The sequence below is a fragment of the Melanotaenia boesemani genome, chromosome 7 (assembly GCF_017639745.1).
Source record: "Melanotaenia boesemani isolate fMelBoe1 chromosome 7, fMelBoe1.pri, whole genome shotgun sequence".
Lineage (NCBI taxonomy): Eukaryota > Metazoa > Chordata > Actinopteri > Atheriniformes > Melanotaeniidae > Melanotaenia > Melanotaenia boesemani.
Genome location: NC_055688.1, coordinates 22,930,212 through 22,950,705, shown reverse-complemented (window position 1 = coordinate 22,950,705; position 20,494 = coordinate 22,930,212). Strand labels below are relative to the sequence as shown.

General features: G+C 39.5%; 1 protein-coding gene across 4 annotated transcripts in view; it reads left to right on the top strand.

The window, feature by feature from the left end:
* Nucleotides 1–20,494, top strand: part of mid2 (midline 2) — a 156,188-nt gene that overhangs the window by 48,390 nt on the left and 87,304 nt on the right. For 3 of the 4 annotated variants that reach the window (XM_041990596.1, XM_041990594.1, XM_041990597.1), the window contains exon 1: nucleotides 5,661–5,854. The exons of the other annotated variant lie outside the window; for it this stretch is intronic. The gene's annotated coding sequence lies outside the window, so the exon portion shown is untranslated. Of the gene's footprint in view, nucleotides 1–5,660; nucleotides 5,855–20,494 lie in introns of those variants that run through there. 4 annotated transcript variants of the gene reach the window in all.

The window sequence follows — 20,494 nt, the reverse complement described above, 5'->3', positions numbered from 1 at the left end:
ATTATACAAAGAAAGATGAAAACTCATTGGAAGTTACCTTTAATTTTTTTTATTTCTTTATTTTTTGGGGATTATGACACGGAAAAGTAAGCAAAAAATGTCCAACATTAGATTATTAAACACTATTAATTCTCACATCTTGCGCTTGTTCTTATCTGTGACGTCAGTTCAAAGATTAAATCTGAGTCCACGGTTCTCTGGTTTAACACAATGAAAAATAAATGATATCAATGAATCTGGATGGAAGAGCTGTGTGAGACCCACTGATGCCTGACAAAAGAGTTGATGCCTGTGAGTCCTACTTGTGCACTATTGCAAATTATTTGCAATCTACATGCACACACATAAAGAAATCCTCCTCAGGCCTGTAAAACAAACCACTCAGCTTACTTAAAATTCATGTTGTTGCATTATTGAATTAAAAACCCCAGGTACTTTGATCCAACAGATCCTGACAGCTGACAACCAGCCTCATGTTCCCAAGCTGGTCAGCTGCTCAAGAAAAGGACATGGATGTGACATTATGGAAGCATAGAATCCAGATTCCTGTATATGGTCTCGGAAGGCCATATTAATGTGAAAGCTTGTCAGATGAGTTTAGGAAAGTGTTAAAAGAGTTGTCATGAAACATGGGCTCCAGAGAGGCTGGTTGTAGTTATGTGCTGAGCTATTTACAGTATTTCCACTTTAGCCATACTGCCATTAAGTGTATTCTCTAGAGTCAGTTCCTTACGTAGACTTTAAGTTACATAGACTTTCTGCAGCTTCAGTTTCTCTGCATTGGATATTCAGCTTTTTTGAAAAAACTGTTTGAAATTTGATCCCAACGAGGCCCCCTGAAGCTCCTAAACACCTCTGTAATGCCACATATTATCTAATATTAATTATAGTCTAGACAAACTACTGACTAGATAAAGACTGTAATTATTACAAATGATGTCAGGGGCCTGTAAAAAGCTGTTGAAAACACTCTTTGAACCTGTGGAATTATAGTGTAAATTTCAGGCACACAGTGTGAAATAAAACAAACGTGGCCATTTGTCTGGATACTTTGTTTTGTAATTAGCTGTATATTTGTTCAATAGTATTTCTTTTTTTTTTTTTTTTCATTTTGTAATGCATGAAATAACAGGCTAACCTTGCACTCATGGATCACTGCTGCTTCTATCCAAATGACCTTGCAAAGAATGTGTTGGTTTGTTTTTCCTCTCTGCGTTGGTAATAGCAAGCACAGCAGTCGTCATTCTTCAGAGGTTCGTCTATATGTCCATTAGCAGCCTGTGTTCGGCTCCAGCCTGTCTTGGTGTGGAGCCAGAGGGTGAAGACGGCAATGTGACTGATAAGAAAGACTAGGCAGTTTCTCTGCTGAGCAGAAAGAGATACAGACACATACAACTGTTGTGAATCAAAGGATATAGTTTTATTTTATCAGATAGTTACTGGGTCTTCATTTTCTGCCCGCTCACATCTAATCTTCCCTTAGCTACTGCAGATCTGGCCCTGTCCCTGGTGTGATTCTAATCTAACCTGTTCACTATCTAAATCTATTTTATATCAATGCCAAACTAAGTTTAGAGGAATGCACAAATTAATAGATTCAGCCATCTTACTTCAGGCTATATGTCTGTGTTCATTAGCTGCAACTTCTGACACTTGTAGCAAACGTGCAGAACTCGCAACAAGATCCAGTTCACACTTTCTGAAACAAACTTTTATGAGCTTCAACTGTTAGATATTTGAAATCCAACATTCATAAACTTTTCACTGGCTGCAGTGCTCCTTTTAAAGAAGTTTTAAAGATCTTAGTTTCTGAATACAAAACAACAGCATGATTATTTTGTGTGACGTACTTGTGTATTTTCTGCATTTCTGAAAGTGAGAACAGAATATTTACAGGCTTACTCTGTCATTTAATAAAAAGCCACGTATGAAGTGTGAAGTCTAATGGAAATGCATGCCTTCTGTTATTTATTTATCTTTTTATGCCAACATAATTTTAAATTTAAATATTAAGATTGTGCCTTTTGTTGCTGTAGTTGTTGTTGTTGAATAATAGCAGCAAAATGGCTGAAGACAGTCACAGTTGTATCTAAGTTAACAAATTAGGATTGAAGTCAAAGAAATAATGATTATCCAGCAAAGTTGAAATACAAAATGTACAGTTAGTGAGTTGAATGTGCACATCACAAAAGAAACAGGCAGGCACAGAATGCAGAAACACCCCAATGTCTGCACTGGGTTAAAGATTCCTAAATTCTGCAGGGAACAAAGATTTTTTTTTTTTTATGTCTCCATTAGTGTTTTTCCTGATCACTTCACGTAGCAGTGGCCCAAAGAAAAACTGGGGCTGTACAATAAGTCCCTGATGAGCAATGGGCTGGGAGAGGAAAGAGGAAGAGAGGAGCTGATGCATTTCCTCTGGACACACACTGTTTGGTGGTGCCGGTCATTTGTCATGCCAGCATACATGTCGAAGTGCATGAGTGTATCTATGTGTGTGTCAGTGTGTGAAACTCACGCACACATGAATACGCAGATACATGCCCGCACACAAGCATTGTGAAGCTGATGGTAATGTGATATGTACTTTGCCCCATGCCTGAGCCACAGCAACACAATGGTGAAGTCTCCTGTGGCCAGTATGTTTACTGTCCACAGCAGCCTCGCTCTTCCAGCCTGTCCTCATTCTGTCACTGGACCCTTCGTCCTTCAAATGAATTCATCACTCTTTACTTAATGTCACTGTTTTCTGAGAGACTTGTCTTTATGTAAATAGAGTCAAATACCAGCAGCTTTCAAACAGTTTTGCTATTAGTGCAGTGACATCAGTCATCGGGTGCTTCATCTCTTTCCATTAGAAGTCAAAGTGTCCCTGGGCACAGTGCTGACCCCGTAATTGCCCCGATGCATTCATTAGTGTGTGCATGATAGAATTATGTGCTCAAGATATAAGTTACAGGTTTTGTGCATGTGAGTGGGTGAATGTGAATTAGGTTGTAAACTAATAAGCCTTAGTGTGTAGGTGCTGGCCTCATCCCTCCACAGATATTTCCCATCTATAAAACTCAGAGGTTTTCCTTAAGAAGCGAAAACTTAAAAGCTGTATAATCCATTGTTTTTAGTTGTGTATTTGTTAATATGTTTGCTTTAATCACACGGGAATTATGGCATAATTGCATAAGTTGCAGTGGCTCAGAGTGAGAGCAAAGAAAAAAGAAAAAGAAAAAGGAAACGGGCTTCTAACAAAATGTCAATAGCAATCCCCTGACCAATCACTGCTGTGTAGAAAAGATCTGCTTTGCACACACACTGAGCAAACATACATTAGTACTCCCCAATCCACAAATTGCTGAGTTCACTGAGAGTACTGGATGCTAAAAGCTGCTGTGCAGTGCAGCTGACTGCCAGTCTCAGAAAATTCAGATGTCCGTGTGGTCAGTGAGTGAAGACAGCACTGATGGGTGCCTGGGGCTGAATCCAGGCTTAGTGAGCGCACTCAATCAGCCAACTATTCTGTCAGGCTCAAAGGGTAAAAGACCTATTAAAATCCAAAATACCTCCACGGGGAATTGGAGTGAGATTCACTTGTAGCTTGCTCTTACTATGTGCTTAAGGGAAACTGTTATTTTAATAAATTCAAATATGCATGAAAGGAACGGGGAGTACTATACATAAAGCATAAAACTGGATAATATATCATAATTTTTAAATCTATAATCAGATACAAATTCCATTTGAATCATTTGTCAGGTAACGCCACCATGACTCTTCTGTATCTTGGGAAAAAAAAACAAAACAAAAAAACTAAGAAAACAGTCAGATAACTGATAGACTCAACCTGTGGTGCAGAGCAGATTAGTAAGACGATTTGCACGCTGGGAGGTTTGGCAGAAAGAGGGTGGCCACAGACGGTTGTGGAGACAAGAAAAAGCATGACATTTGTGTTTATAGATATATCCAACATGACAGATGGGTAAACATGGTAAGCACTGAGCTTTAAAAAACCAACAGGTTCTCAGACGCTTTGTGTGGTACCCGGGTTGTTGACAGTAGGATAACACACCTGCTTGTCAGGCCACACCTTGTCTGGCACTATTTACCCACAGCAGCCTCCCCAGTGTTCTGCAGGTGTGTTTCATATAGTGGCTACTATCACATGCATGTTTTTAACTTTTAGAAGCTTGACTCTTAGTTGTTTGAGAGTTTTACTTTTGCTCTCTTAACAACAAGCCCTCCAACGTGAACTCAATAAAATTAGCTTAATTGGAGCTGTGTACGTGCCATTAAAGAAATACATTTTGGTTCTTAATATGACCAAAGGTTAAAAATAAGTCTTTAAATTTGCCTTTGAAATATTCTTTTGAAGACTTTTTACATCCTAAAACTAAAATGTCAGCTTATTAAAACATCAAATGTGCCATTTTTAACTGTGTTAGAGGCTAAATCTGCATGTGATATTTATTCTTTTTCATTTTTTTATAACCTTTGTAAACCATTGAATAAAATGTTAATTTTACAATGTGGTTTTTTTTTGTTTTGTTTGTTTTGTTTTATACCTTTAATGTGTGTATAAATTGTATAGCATAATGGGACAACCTTAATACATGTGACCATGATTCAAAGAGCAGTGTACAAGAAAAAAATCAAACTTCAATCAGTGATTGGTCGGACAGGTGCAGGCTGTGGGTGGGAAACAACAGCCACATCTTGCAGGAGCTGGAAAATCTGCTGGAAAACTCTGCAAACCCTCTTAACCTCTGCATTTTTTCCAAGTACAGAGACACACACCTATGCAGCGTAATACACACCTGCAGTCACAAACAGCCCACCAACCTCTTAAAGGCCAAGTTAAAGCTAATCTCTGACATGCTTTTGTTACATATGTCTTGTATGTTGTCATAATATGATCAGAAGAGCACAATCATTCAGGAGTAGTAGACACACACGCAGGCTTAACCTAACACACGCACACACTCTCACACACACAATCCTGTAATTAATACAGGAAATTAAAGTACTATAATGCCCGCCTTATAAACCAGTTTTACTCAAGTTTAAAACTATGAATATTGTAATTGCTGCCTCGGGGCCTTTTTTGCAATGGATTGGTAGCACTATACCTCCCTCTTTTACTTATTGATAATGAACAGGGGAGGCTATTTAATAGCTTGTCTGAGGTCTTTTTATTATCACTATTATTATTGCCCAGGGTTGCATCATTTTCCAGAATAAGAACATGAAAAGTGAATGTGGCCACTGATTCATTTTTTAGCCAGACTGGAAAAACGGCTGTCATCTGTAACTGCCCCCATAAGGGTGAATAAAACATGACCTCATTGTCTGACCTTTTTAACTTAAATCTTCCCCATTAATACTACTACCTCTAATTTAAATTCACGCAATTAACTTCTATAAATCTAGACGTGTGGCGTTACAGAATCGTTTCATTTTAGTTACTGAGTAAAAGTAACGTTACACTTTGGGCACAGCTGTTCAGTCCACCGCACTGAACCGTATATCTGCTTGCTTCTGCGTTTTGTATTGTGCGGGTAGGAGGAGCCGCTTTCCTGCGATTGTCTGCCTCCCTCCCCTCTCTGCCCCGCTCGCTCTCTTTCCCTCTCTCATTTTTCCAAAGTTGAATATTTCGCTTGCCTGGGAGCTGTCGCCAGCGGAGAGGCGCAGCTGACTGCGCATACTGAACGCACCGCGCTTTGTGGAACAGACGTGGAGGAAAGGAGACCTCTTTAGAAAAAAATCCCCTGCTCGGCTCAACCTCCCGCTCTCGTTTCTTCACAATTCATTTCGGGATACTTTCAAGATGTCAGAGGAAAAGAGCGTCGGGCATGTAAAGCTGGTAGGTGTCTGGAAACCCTCCCCTCTGCGCTCAAAGGTGTCTGACTCGGTGTAGCTGTGAGATGGGGCTAAGGTTGATGGCTGCGCGCAGACACGGGACTGAAACGCAGCCAACAGTATAGAAAGGGAAACAGATGTTATTTTTTCCACCCCTGATGCATGTCCTTTAAGCTTTCTCGTGAGTGTAGCAGAGTCGAACGCGCACGAACATGTCTGAGGTAAGCTGCTCGTATTTGGCTCAAACTTGGGCACTCGGTGCCTGGACAGGTTTGTTCATTTCTTTCCGTGTCTAAAATGAATTATCAGATACACATTTTTATGAGATGTATTTACTTTCAAATACTATTTACTTGGCCAAGTAGTTTACCAAAGTGGACAAAAGCCTGTCCCAGAGACATTCATTTTGTTGATATATTACATTTAAAACTATGTAAACAGTCACCGGGGTGCCCTTTCAGACATAGGTGTCTCGTCTTTGCTTTTGGTACTCCTGTTTTGTTACTTGAATGATTTAACTGAGGGAATCTGTCATGGAAAGTATGTATAAGACTTAAAAAAGACAATAAAATGGTTGTTTCGTCTCTGCTGGGGAACAAAAGCTGATTGTGAATAATTAAGTTGTTTATGTTTGATCTAGTGTGTGAATGCACTTATGTATTGAGGTCCTTGTTACATCATCATACTGTCCAACTCAGTGGATATCCATAAAATGGAAAAGCAGTCATCTAAAGTTTTGTAATGTCTTCTAAAATGTCTGTCAGTTATGCTTATACTGCTTTCAGTCACAGTATTTTTTTAACTTAACTTTTTTTTCTATAGTTTGCACATTTTGTTCATGCCTATAGTACGTAATAGGTTTTCCTTTTTTAATTCTCCAAATCCAGGGCTATGAACACTGAATCAAATCATCCACTGTGTATCAGTGAAGTGAGCAGGTGCCCCAGAATTAATCCTCTATCAAATTGTGATGAAATGCGTGAAGTCATCAGTGAAATGTTAAAGTGTCACACATAATTCATCAGTCGCTCATGCCCAATGCCAAACACTGAAATCAGTGTTGTTTTGTTAATCCTGCAAAGCTCAGCTGACAGTGTGAGGAAACCCGCTTTAAACCCACTGCTACGCTGCAGTGTTAGGTAGCGTTAACCACGGTTTTTAGCGTTCATCAGCTTGTGTGTCCGCAGACTGGAATTTTTTTGGCTGGGACCTTCACCTCAATCAGTTCTTCCCTACTGAATCTCTGATCGTGCTTCCAAATTGATTCACTTTTTCCTCTGTGCTTGTGCCAGCTGTTTAAACAAAGCAAACAAAGCAGTAAAACACAAATCCATTCAGCTCTCTGCAAGCCCTATAAGTCCACTGCAGTACTTGCAGAAGTTTACTTATCTTTGTTTTTTTCTTAAAGCCTGGGAGCTGACTGTCGCATACCATTACACAGCATGGCTCATCAGGCTTATTACACATGAGCATGTTCATGAATGCTTCCATCATATAGAGACAAGAGTAAAGTCTATGCTCCAGGCTACTACCTTCAAATGCCATACATTTGCTTTCCTGACCGTCTTTCTATCTTTAGGGTTGTCTCCCTGTGGTCTTTCACTTTCTGATCCTCCTCCTTTCCTTTCCTCCTGTCTTCTTCTATCCAAGTCTCTCTTTTCCCCCGAGGAAAAGTGGGTGTTGTACCATGTCAGTACTCCAAGGCACATCAAGTGAACTTCACAGATGGGGCTGCTTTACCTGCTATTAGCCAGTTTTATATGACCTGCTGCACACAAATGTCTGTCTGTGTGCTGAGGAGAGATTAAGAGAAAGTGATAGATTTACAGAAGTCTTGTCCAGTGATGCATGCTGCATGAGTGAATGCCATAGACCAGCAGATATACTTTAAACATGCTTTATTAGCAGAAGGTTTTAAAACAGATGGGGTTAGGATTGCAAGAGGCTTCACTGCTGGTGGCACACAGTGCAGAAGCTTTTTTAGAAATGTGAAAAAGATTATTTACGTATCTCACCTAATGATACAGCTGATAAGTCAGTGCAGCAGTTTTTCCTCTAAAATGAAACAGCAGTTTGTTCTTTTGACAGTGTTGCTTGTCTAAAAGAACATTTTTACGTTCAGTGATTTGTGACATAGGTCTGATTGTGTCAACTTGCCTGTAAGTAAAACATAAATCACATTGTATTTTTCTCACACACTGAAGTCCTCAGAAAGTTCTTGGAAAAGTAAACCTGACTTTAAAATCTTGTGTTCAGCATCTCAGAATGAATCCCAGCTCGGCCACCAGCTCCCTAACAGGACCTCTCTCTTTTTGATTTCAGATATTACCAAAATCTTGTATCTAGTTCCAAATTACATTAAAAAAGTCCCTTTTGCAAAAGTTTTCCATATGCATTGATAAAACTAGACAGCCATCCCGTCCTTCTGAAGTTGCTGCAGCTGACAGTAATATACTTAAAAGCACATAAGATCATCTGTGTCCCATGACAGGAGCAACTGGGAACCAAATACAGTTTGTGTGTGTGTGTGTGTGTGCGCAGAGAGGTGGTCGGTTTCATGGAGTCAAGGCGCATACCAAGACGAGCCATGCATCTGAACCCCTGATGTTTTAAAATCCCTGCCCTGTGCTCCACGCCTCACCCTTCGTCACATTGTTCCAGTTTCCAGTAACAAATCTAGAATGCAGTCACTCAGCTAATTATTCTCGCCAGTTCCATTAATTATCCCAGCTAGCACCTAAGAAGACTGGATTTTTTTTTTCTATTTTCTTTTTTTATTGATCCTCATCCTTGCTGTTTTTTATTTTTTTATTTATTTTTTTATTTAGATGGGTAGCACACGAGGTGAGGAAAAAAACTGTTTTTTTTTTTGTTTGTTTGTTTGTTTTTTTGGGGTAAAAGCTGGGCCCGGATCAATTAAAATGACATGTTGGTTTAGTTCTGCTGTAATAAAACAATATTTGTGTTACTATGACAGGGGCAAAATCCTTTTATTTGTCTGTTTTATTTTTGAAATTATGTCCAGAAGGTTTTGCTTTCATGATAGGTACAAAAGTGATGGGTTGAGAGCACTGAGGTAAGGATAATCACAGTATTGAGTGCTCTTCAGGGTGTTGTGAGTTGCACTGAGCGTCTGCTAATGCACATGCATTGACAAAAGCACACCTAAGTGTAATAGTGCAAAAAAACCACAGGGATCTACAAGAAGAATCTGCGTTACATGGAGAGAAACAGACCAGCCTGCCAAGATTGAGCTGAACTCTAACAACAGGCCGATGTGCACGGGAGGAAACAAAAACAAAATTATTACAATTATTGGCCACCTAGTTTCTCACAGCAGGGGATTTCTTCACATTATTCAAATACTGATCTAACAAAGGCCAGACATAGTTGTGAAAAAGACTAAATAGTTGTAGTCATAATGAGTGTTATGCATAGGCTGTAATGTGAAGGGGGGGGGGATTCATTCACAGATAACATAGTGCCTATGTGATGTAGCATTAACAGAAGGAGTTGATATTACTCTGTTTTTAAAACTAAAACCACTTTCTTTTGATCCATCTGAATAAGTAAAGAACCTCAGAGTTTTTTTTTATTACAATTTACATTTTATATCTCCTTTAGATATTAAAAACACAACAAAGACAAAGTTCTTTCATGTTAGGAATATTTCCAAAGTGTAGCAATTCCTCTCTCAGGCCAGTGCAGACACTGATCCATGCTTTTATCACATAGACGATAAATTATTGTAATTCTCTTCTTTCTGGTCTTCCTAGAAAAATATAACTCCCAGACAGCTTTTACTAAATTCAGCTTCTCGTCTGCTGACCAAGACCAGAAGGAAAACTCATATTACTCCAGTTTTAAAATCTCTGCAGTGGCTTCTTGTGTGCTTCCAAATTGATTTTAAAGTACTTTGCTTAGTTTAAAAAGCTTTTAAAGGTGTTATTCCTTGTTTAAGCCAAAGCCGGGGACTAAAACATAAGTAAAGGCATCTTTTAGGTTTTATGGTGCCCGCCTATGGAACAGCCTTCCAGAGGACTTGAGGGCAGCTCAGAGTGTTTATGTCTTTAAACGAAAGTTTAAACTTACCTTTTTATTAAAAATGCAAATTTTTTTTAGGTTATAACTTGTATTTTTTGTTTATTGTGTTTTGTTCTTGTCTTTTTATATCAGCTTGACATCTTTTATTTAAACTCTAGTGTCTTAGTTTTCCTGATGTGGTTAGGGTAGCTCTTATGAGACATCGTTTTATGTACGCGTGGGTGTGCGCACGTGTCGATGTGTGTGCGTGTGAATATGTTGTGTATATGTGTATCTCAGGTGTTTGTGGTCTGGGGGACTTGATGTGTAAAGATGATTTTTTAATTGTTCATTAAATTTTTTATTCTAAAGCTACTAAAGTTACATTTTTTATATAAAACAATTGTATAAATATTGATTGATTGATTGATTGATTGATTCATTGATTGATTCATTGATTGATTGATTGATTGATGTTGGAGCTGAAGCAGGAAGCATGGATGGATGGTTGGTGTTGCAGACTGCTTCATTTTTTTTATCTTTACGCTCTTTTGAACTCTTTATTGTTTGGAGTGCAGTGAAGGTCTCTGTCACTCTGTCAAAATGAGTTTTCCAGATTTATTCACACAGCATGTAGATCAGCAAAAAGTGCTTATGCATGGTATCCTATAGTTCAGTGGTCTCCCTCTGGTCAAATAAATAATATTATTGTATTGAAGTTGGTTGACAATAATATTTTGTCTGTGATTAATTCCAAAGTTTGGGCACTTTGCACAACCAGTACTTATCATCACCGTTAGGATGGGATCAGTGCTCTATGCTTTTCCTGATCAATCTTTCCTGTCATCCTAGTTTGTTGCTTGCACTGCTCTGAGGTTTGTCCATAGATTTTAGTATGATGTTGACTTAAAGAGACTGTAGTGAGGTTCCTATGGCCATTTTCTAAAAATATTAAGACAAAGTGAAAAGAAACAATAAAAACAAAGAGAAAAACGAATGTGGAGAAAGTTAAATATGCTCACTAAAGGTGGTTTTTACCTGTTCTGACATAATACATCTTACCTGGCAAAGATAAAGAGCACACCAGACTTTTTGATTCAAATCTTACTCCATTTGCTTTAAAAGTCTGCTACATTTGGGGTGTTGTGAATGTGCAAACAAACTGATTTGGATCAAAGAAGTGGATTTGATCCGCCTACAATGGCAAATCTCAGTCTGCTTCAAGTGGACCAAATACGGGAAGCGGACTACAAAACCAAAGTGAATTGTGGGTTTGGTGCGCGGCATCGTCAATAAACACAACAAAAACACACACCTGTGGAATGATATGCAGTTCTGGATGGGAGAAATGGCTTCTATCAAAATGGCTTTTGATAGAAATATGATCAACGCAAGACCTCCAGGATCTGATGCAGCTCCATGTTTTGCTGTTATGTGGTAGAAACAGAAATTGTTCTGCATTAATCAATAGATTAATGAGTTTTCTTCTTTCTTTTCTTCTTTCTTTCTCTTCCTTCGGTAATTTGATGCAGCGCCACCTCTGGCGGGGAGGGGGATAGGTTATTTATAAGGTCCAATTTGTGTGAGTAGTGCAGTGAACGCAAAATCCGTCCGGAAAAATGTACAACCCCCCAACAGAACCGAGTACCCAGTTGTACCAAGTCTAGTGGTAAATGGTCCGTACTTATATAGCGCTTTTATCCAAAGCGCTTCACATGTACGTCACATTCACCCATTCACACACACATTGACACACTGATGGCAGAAACGTCATGCAAGGCGCTCGACCACGACCCATCAGGAGCAATTAGGGGTTTGATGTCTTGCTCACCTCGACATAAGCTCGATGGGCCGGGATGGAACCGGCAACCCTCAGGCTACAGGACGACCACTCTACCCACTGAGCCATGCCGCCCAGAGGCTAAGTGACATGACCCACCAGCTGTTTCCGGTCTGAACTGGTACACAGTAAAGTCGCCTAACTGGCAATTGCTCATGAATATGTCCGCCCACCTTCCTCTTGTTGATCCCCACTGCTGCATTTGTTGTATTGTCTTCCTAGAGGTTTGTTTTCAGTTAATAAAATTACTGCATCCACAATGGCTGTATAGGCAATGAGCATCCCTATAGGCGAATCTTTTGTGACGTCAGTGTTTACCTTTTGCCGCATTGCATCACGGTATTGGGTGGCAAGAAGCTGCATCTGTTAGCTGGATTTCTTTGCGTTTGGAGTTTGAGGGCGATCTACTACATGGTTCACTCGTGTTGTGTGATTGGCTGTACGGCTCGTTGGGGGCCCAACAAAAAGTTTTTCCGCATTCCCACCGAAAAAAGAAGGAAATGGTTACGTGCTATGATACGTGCTTTGATACCTGCAAGCCTCACTGGTACACGCAGCTGTTGTAAGTCCTATCCTGACCGCTGTTTCTACTTTAAACATTAAAGCTGCTACATGACTGCATGTTTCTCCTAGACTGGATTTGAAAGAAAAATTTTGTAAGATGTTATGATCGTTTTTCACGATAGACCAAACGCCATTTAAATTATAGTTAACAGGACCAATAAAATTGAAAAACAGTCATTAGATTTAAAATAAAAAATTCAAAGGCACTGATAAATAAAGCCTTACCCGGCTTTGCAGTCGCAGTGACATGTGATTATTTCACCGGTTTCTTGGGCGATCACCCACGGAAGATGCGAATCACGCTGTGACTCTGCTTGGCCGGGTCTGACCTCCGCTTTGAGCACGACCACTGATTTTTGTTTCACCGAAAAGATTGGCGCAACCTTTCTTGAAACAAAATAGTTATAAGCTTCGAGGCTTTTAAAAGCTTTTAACTTCTCGTGGGTGAAGGGTCCAGGGCTTTCAACTAAATAAGAATAAATATCTCCCCAGCACATCTGTGGCCAAGATGCAGGTGAGTCAGACCAGTATTTTTCGTCATCCCAGACTTCATATGGGCTTTGTATTCGATTTTGTCTGCAACACAAATTTTTAGTTTCTCTCTAAACCTCCTCTGGTCTTCGGAGCTTAGCGTACTTATATAATTTGGATTTCGCCCGCTTACTTTCTTGTTTATGCTAGCAGGTTCCGCCATCTCAACAGGTCTTCTTGCCACCCAACCAAACGCGCATGCGCAAAAAGATGTAAACAAAGATTCGCCTATAGTAACAGCACACAAACTTCTTGCTTCAGACAGGTCATAAATTTTGATCTAAAATGTTCAGGTTGCTCATGTTGAGTTACTCTAATTTTCAATTTTTCTAATTCATTCCTCTCTCTAGTGGTGACATCTTTTCCTTCTCATGTACCGAACACGTGCAAAGCATAATCAACCAATTGTATTTAAGAGTCAGACATATGTTTTTATGAAAGTCTACTCCTTTTCTAAATATATCCATCTTTCCTCATTGGGGGCAGAAAGTTGTATTTTACTTTGATCAGTCTAGAGGACCTTTTCTCTATCAGGTATATTAGATCCACAGTTAGGAAAATATATGTTAAGGCTGCAGGAAAAAAGTCCTTTGATGATTCTCCATGAAGGTCAAGTTTCTTGAGAAAGAAGTAAAGAAGAGTACTTCACCACTCCTAGATCTTTATTTAAGCAATTTTAAAAGAAAAGCAGACTTTTTGTTTTCAGTTGCCTTTACAGCAATTCTACTAACAGATCTCTTCCAAAAGTTTTTCTTGACCTTGAATGAATATTGAATGATTTTCTAAGATGCAGTTTTTAAGTTATACTCTAAATGAAAGAAACTGCTTTTGCCATCCTCCCTCAACCTTCTTCTGCTTTGTGTCGGATATTTTGATTGGAAGTGGCAGCCAGCTGCTTGAAGAGGCCGACAGCTGCTGATAGTTGAGACATATTATTATAAGTAATGTAACAGTATTTATAAAACTGAATTGCCTTTCCTAACTATAACTGTGAAATAAGCCAAGGCTGCAATGAGCTTACTAAAATCTGAAATCTTTGTTTTATTATAATAGGAATTATAAAAAAAAAAAAAAAGATCTCCTGTGATGCTCAAATGGTTGCATGATGCCTCATTTTTTCCCCCACTCTGAAATTTCATCTAAAACTAAAATAACACAAAAATCTTGATTGAAATTCAGAGAGAGAGATCAATCTTTAAATTTGCCTCATGTTTACATGGGCGTCTAAACTTTTGAGGAGATGGGAGTCTCTTTGTTGCCACATTTTATTAACACTGAAACAGCTGAAGTGTGAATTCCTAAAAGTCTGTTTTTTTCCATCAGAGTTGTGTTCACTGAAATGCTGAAATGTGTGCCAGTCAACAGAAGGAGCAACAGAAACAAACATTTTAGCCATTTAAGACAACATAAGCCTATAACAATGTAATGCTATATGACACTTCTGTTTTTTAGCATCAGATACTAGACTGATAAAGACCTGCTCTGCTTCATTGCTTGTACAACATGTTAGCTATCCGGTGTATCCGGGCAGCTGGCGCTGATAGACTATGACTCACAGTTCTGCTGTGAGTAAACATGAGGAAGAAGTTTGGTCTTCTATTGGTGTGATTCTGGCTTTAGCTTGTCCTGCTTATGTAAAAGTGAGGAAAACACTGGATTCAAACGCAAAGCTATCTCCCCAGGAAGTGTTGTGCCTGTGTTTCCCATGACCTCACCAAGTGGCACCAGGAGCCATGGATCAGGCCCATTTCTGACATCATACTGCCCTTAAAAGTCTCTCTGTTGGGTTAAGTGTACCACATCTCCTCACTTTAAAACAGGAGATTGTTGAAAGTTTGGAGCTCTGGCCAGGGAGAGTGGCAAGGGTTAGGTGTGGTCAAACATCAAGACAGGAGAGGGTAGCGTTGAGTTTTCAGCTTTATGGTGGTGTTAAATTCTTAATGGTTTATGTAAATATATGAAAAGCTTTAGAATTTGTATAACTTTACAGAGCATAGAATTTTCATGCATCACAGCACGTTGAGTTTTTTTGTTTGTTTTTTTAAGTTTTTTTCTGTAATTATACTACATCTATTATACTGCATTTCACACTTCTTTTAGGCTAGTGGAGAGCTGCTATTTGTTATGATGAACTCACTCCATTCAGCACAAGCCACGAGGCAAACTTAACAAAAATAAAGTGATTTAGGTTTAAAAAGTGTCCCAGAACAAGGATGGTTTAATCCATGTATAAAGTATGTTAGAGCTACAAGAATATTTGTAGAAATTCTTTTTGTTTTGCGAGGGAGGGCAATAGCTGCTGTACCCAGAGCAAAGACAAAGTCAGCAGGGTAGAACAGGGAAAATGTCATTGACTGACTCACAGACACATATGTACTTTCATCATTTCACACACTCATTCACCCGGAAGGCGTGTTAAAGGATACTGATCTTTAGGAGTCTCTATTCTCATAAGATCGCCTACATTTTTCTGTTATCGCCTGCAGGAGGTCATATTTTAGCTCTGTTTGTCGCTTAAAATATGATGTTGCCCACTGACCAATTTATGGAGACCCATCATTACTTTGTGCAGGGGAGCTTGTGAACATCCCTCCAGGAAAGAAAAAAGCTTTGGAATGAGTTTGCTTTTTTTTTTTCCTTCGTCTAACCTTTCCACTCTAAGACTCCGGACCAGGTCAGCTCAGCTGAGCAGTGCTGTAGCAATAGGCATTGTTACCCCTCACAATTCTACTCTTTGGTTTGCCTCTGCCTGGGGAATAGCTATTTTTAAAATGCTGGCAATGCTGGGGAGCTATTGTTAAACTAACAACCTATTGATTTGAATCGATCTCAGTTGTGGGGCTGCACTGAGGACAGTGTGTGCATGTTTTTTTGTTTTTTTTTTTTAAACACAGTGTTTGTAGTGTTTTATAGCTGATATGAAAGCTCTGGCTTTGCAGCTTTCCTCATGTGGACTGTCATTTCAGACCTTTCAGATGTGTTTGCATTCTTTAACTGTGTTCTTTTCGCAGAACACAACAGTTACAATACATGTGGCTTTTCTATCACTACAGAGGAACTTCACTGAAAATGTATTACGTTAATGGATCAATTTAGTACATCAAAATGGACATACTTGGTCTTTGAAGCTGGACAGTAGGCTATAATTCAGCGTAGTTTTCTTGAACAGCAAATAACTGAATGTCCATGTGCTTATACAGAATCCCTGCATGGCCTGTCTTCCACTTTCTGGCTATTTGACTATTTGTTGCATACAATTGTGTCATCATTGTTGTCACAGTTTCAATCAGCAAGCTTCAGTCTGTCTTTTGAGTTGTGTCCTGATGCCCACCATGACCACCTACATGTCTTATATCGATATCTCACAAAAGATCAAATCGGTCCTTGTAAAAGTTCCTGCCGGAGCTCATTCATTCTGTCATAAATCACTTCACTATGTGTAAGTATCCCGAGAAGGAACCAGCTATTCTTTCTTTGGTAAATAAATGTAATCAAACAAATACAACCACAAGCTGATGACTTTCAGTGCACAGAGCCAATCAAACAAAAGCCAAAGAAAACAATGGCTAACCCCCCACCACCACCACCACCACTACCCTGTTAAAGGAAATGCCAAACATTACAGTGTATAAATAGAGAGGCTCTGACTTTGTACTTTGTAGGGCGAGATAGAGGACAGGAACCCCCTCCCTGGGGTTACACTGATGGCAAGGTCTCCCACCTCTCCTCCCTACTGCACTCTTATTGCTCTTTTTGTGTGTGAGCTATTTTTGTACTGATTTCTCCTGACCTTGAGTTTTTTTTTCCCCCATCTCCTTTGGTTAAGTTCCATATTTTTTTTTCTTTCTTTATCTCTTTCTTGCGTTTTCTCATACAGTCAGTCACCATGAATAACTGAGTAACCTAGTACCACTTCACAAACACCTCCTGCTTTATTAATGCCACCATCTACTACAGCTGAAGAGGCAAATGGTCCTTCTGGATTGAGAGAGTGTGAAAGCTTTGACCCAAAGTGAAAGCTGTAGCCAGAGCAAGGAGGCGGGTGTTTAATAGCTTTTGATAAAACAGCTTGCTGTCACTGCTGGCGGCTCTGTGCAGCTCAGTTTAATTTATTGGTTAGGCAAAACTTCCCTTTGCATCTGGATAAATGCAGCTCATGTATGTCTGGGCACGCATGGTCCTGCAGCATGAAGCTTGGGGTGTTTCACAATGAGGGCACTCAAACAAGATTGGAAAAATCTGTCAAGGGTTTAAGATATTAAATCTTCGATTTCATTTGCTCATTTCACACAGTTTTTCCTTTCACCCATTCTTATGAAAAGGGAGGGCAAGAGGAAGACAGTCTTCCCCCAAAAACAAGGTTAGTTGCTGTGTCTGTATGTAATGGGGTTATGGATGATTCAGTGGAGACGACTCCAACAAGTCTTTCATCTGTGCTATCTTTTGTATCAGGCATATAAATTTATTTTCCTCGGCTGGCAGGCTGCACAGTTTGAAAGATTGAACTGCAGCTGCTGATGTAGGAAGGTTTAAAAAACAGCATGCACATGAGGTAACACGTACAAGCACAAACAAATTCACCACCAAGGCATTCTGTGTGGTTCTTTGTCTTCTTTTCCTTTTTTTTAATCATAATCTTATCATCACACATTACTGGCAACTGTTGTTACATGACTTTTCTTTTTATCCATTCCTTTTGGGTCCCTTCATGTTAAATAAATGAGAACAACCACAAATATTGACATTTTCAAGTGACCAATCCATTGTACTTGACTAACACAGCTGGTAAAGTGTAATGCTCTTTAATAAGGGCAGCTGTGGTGGAAGAATCCGGATTGTTGGAATTCTTCAAACCTCAGTATTCACTGGATATTCTGAGCCCTTCAAAATCAATAACAACAGCATGGACATCATTTGCTGATACAGCTTTGCAAGCTCATAGTAAAGTGCCCGGCGTCTTTTCATATCCGTCAGCTCATTTTTGAAAAAATATACAATGCATTTAAAGTAGTCCGTTGTTTTTTTACAGTGAGAAAGCTTGTTAGAAATATATTATCAATTTTCATACAGAGGGCTATTGTCTTTTTGGCAATTTTTAAAACCTCTTATAGGTTCGCTGGGGCCAAGAATACAATTTCTCGCCAAAAAGATCCCCTTTTCTGAACCTAAGAGGGTTGGTTATGCATCCTGTAGATGGCTTTCTTACAGCATGTGCAGTACATTTGCATATTTATAGAATATTTCAGTAAAAGATAAGCCATTGACCTGGCACCACATTCCATATATATGCATATATAAAAATGTATAAAATTGTAGCTAAATAAGTGTCAAGTGTCAATAGGAGGAAGTTTGCTCCCTGAGAGGAAATAAATTCCTCAAGTTCAACTACATGTGTGTTTTCACACCTATTATCTTATCTTATGCCATTGTTAGCTTCATGAGTGCATGTGGGGAGTTGTTGAGCTTCACAATGTTAGTTGTTGTGGAGTTTTATGAAAGTTTGTCATAGAAAACAAAACAGAAATGTGGCTCTTGCACAATTTTTAAACTAAAAATGTTGGTCGTTGCTCTTTTTGTACAAGATCAAGCAGCCAAGTGATGCTTAAAAAGAAAGTGTTTACAATGAAAGAATTGTAAAGGAAGACGTTACATGATAAACAATTTTCAGTTGTCTCTGTTTTCTTTATTTAAACATATTAAAGAAAAACAATGCAGAGTGGCGTTTAAGGCTGCAACAATAGTTGACAATAAAAATAGTCAACAACAAATTTACCCGTCGACTATTGTCGGCAAAAAAAAAAAAAAAAAACGTACAGAGTGAGACATCGCCTTCTTCCCTATCTATGCTGAGAGTTGCAGATGAACAAAAAAGTACGCCAGGGATAAAATATGGCGACTGACCAGGGAAAATACGGCGGCAGAGGAAGTCAAAAGTCTGAAATAACTTCGCGTTAAACTTACAAAATAAATTAAATACATCAGAGATTTGTAAAGGGGACCTTGCGTACCACGGACGTACGTCTGCAGTACTCGAACATTTAAAGAGGAGGCACGTCGGACTTGCATAACAACCTCATGCAAGATTTAAAAGCTGTAAGTGAAATAAGAGCCATTTAATAATTATGAGATACATAATCCGATTGGTCCACTAGTCGTTTTAATAGTAACTAGTCGAATATCAGAATAGTCATTAGTTGGTTGCACCACTACCTATTACCTATTATCTGTGTTATGTCAACAACACTCAGTTTACAACCTACCAGCACTTCAAGTTCAAGAAGTCTTTATTGTCATTATGCATTTACATAACATTTTCTTCGGTAACTCTCATCTTAAAGTTAAATACACACTGTAAAATTAAACTGGAGACTCACAACACACCAATAATGAAAACACTATATTAAAACGCAATTATAAGAAACACTAAAAGTTAAATAAATTAAACAAATGAATTAATTCATTAAAAAGGAGTGCAGTTGAGCAGCTGCAGAAACATCAATGAGACAATGTGCAATGAAGCAAGTGGTGCAAGTTGCATCTCAGACAGAAAACATTCATGGGGTGGTAGGCGAGTCTGTATTTGTGTATGCATGTTTGAGGGATGCTGGTGAGACAGAATTTACAGCTCTGGAAAAAAAAAGCTGTGTCTCCATCTGTTCGTCCTGGTCCGTATGTTTCTGTATCTCTTCCTTGAACAAAGAGGCACAAACAGTCCAAGGCACAGGTGGGTGGGATCTGCAGCAGTACAGCTGGCCTTCCTCTGGACTCATAAACTGAGTCCAGATCTTGAAGAGATCTTCCTACAATCCCCTGTGCTGTTCTCACCACCTGAGCTAATTGTCTCTTGTCCTCACCTGTGCAGTTTCCATACCACACAGTCATTCCTACACAGAGGATGCTCTCTATTGTGGCCCCACAGAAGTTCGCAATCAGATGAGAGAAGACATGTGCAGAGACCAGATCAGCTTTGATGTTCTGTGGATTCCCAGGAACTTGATGTTGTTCACACTGTCATATCACTGCTGTTGCTTCACTGTCTCCCTATGGATGAGGAGAAGGGCGTCCTCTGTCCTCTTGGTTCACCTGTAGTTCACTATGACCTACTTCAGGGGTGTCCAGCTCTGGTCCTCGAGGGCCACAATCCTGCAGGTTTTAGATGTGTCCCTGCTCTAAAAACACTTGACTCAAATTAGTGAGTAATCGTTCAAAACTTAATTGGCTGTTGGATCCATTTCATTTGAATCAGGTGTGCTGAAGCAGAAAACATTGAAAACCTGCATGACAGCAGCCCTCAAGGACCGACTTTGGACACCCCTGACCTACCTACTTGGTCTTGCTGGTGTTCAAGACAGGGTTGTTCTCTGAATACTACTTTATCAGCTGATGGACCTCCTCTCTGTAGCGAGACTCCGCGAACACATCAGCGAACTTCACAGTGGTGTTAGTGGAGTGAATGGAAGAACAGTCGTAGGTGAACAGAGTGAAGAGGGCTGGACTGAGCACACAGCCCTGCTGTGTCCCTGTGTTTAGGATCAGTGAGGATGAGACCTCATCCCCCATTTTCATCACCTGAGGCCTGTTGGTAAGGAAGTCTTTGATCGTATTAAAAGCTGAGCTGAAATTCACAAATAATTCTTAGCATAGGTGTTGATATGCTCCAGGTGGGACAGGGCTGTGAATGCTTTG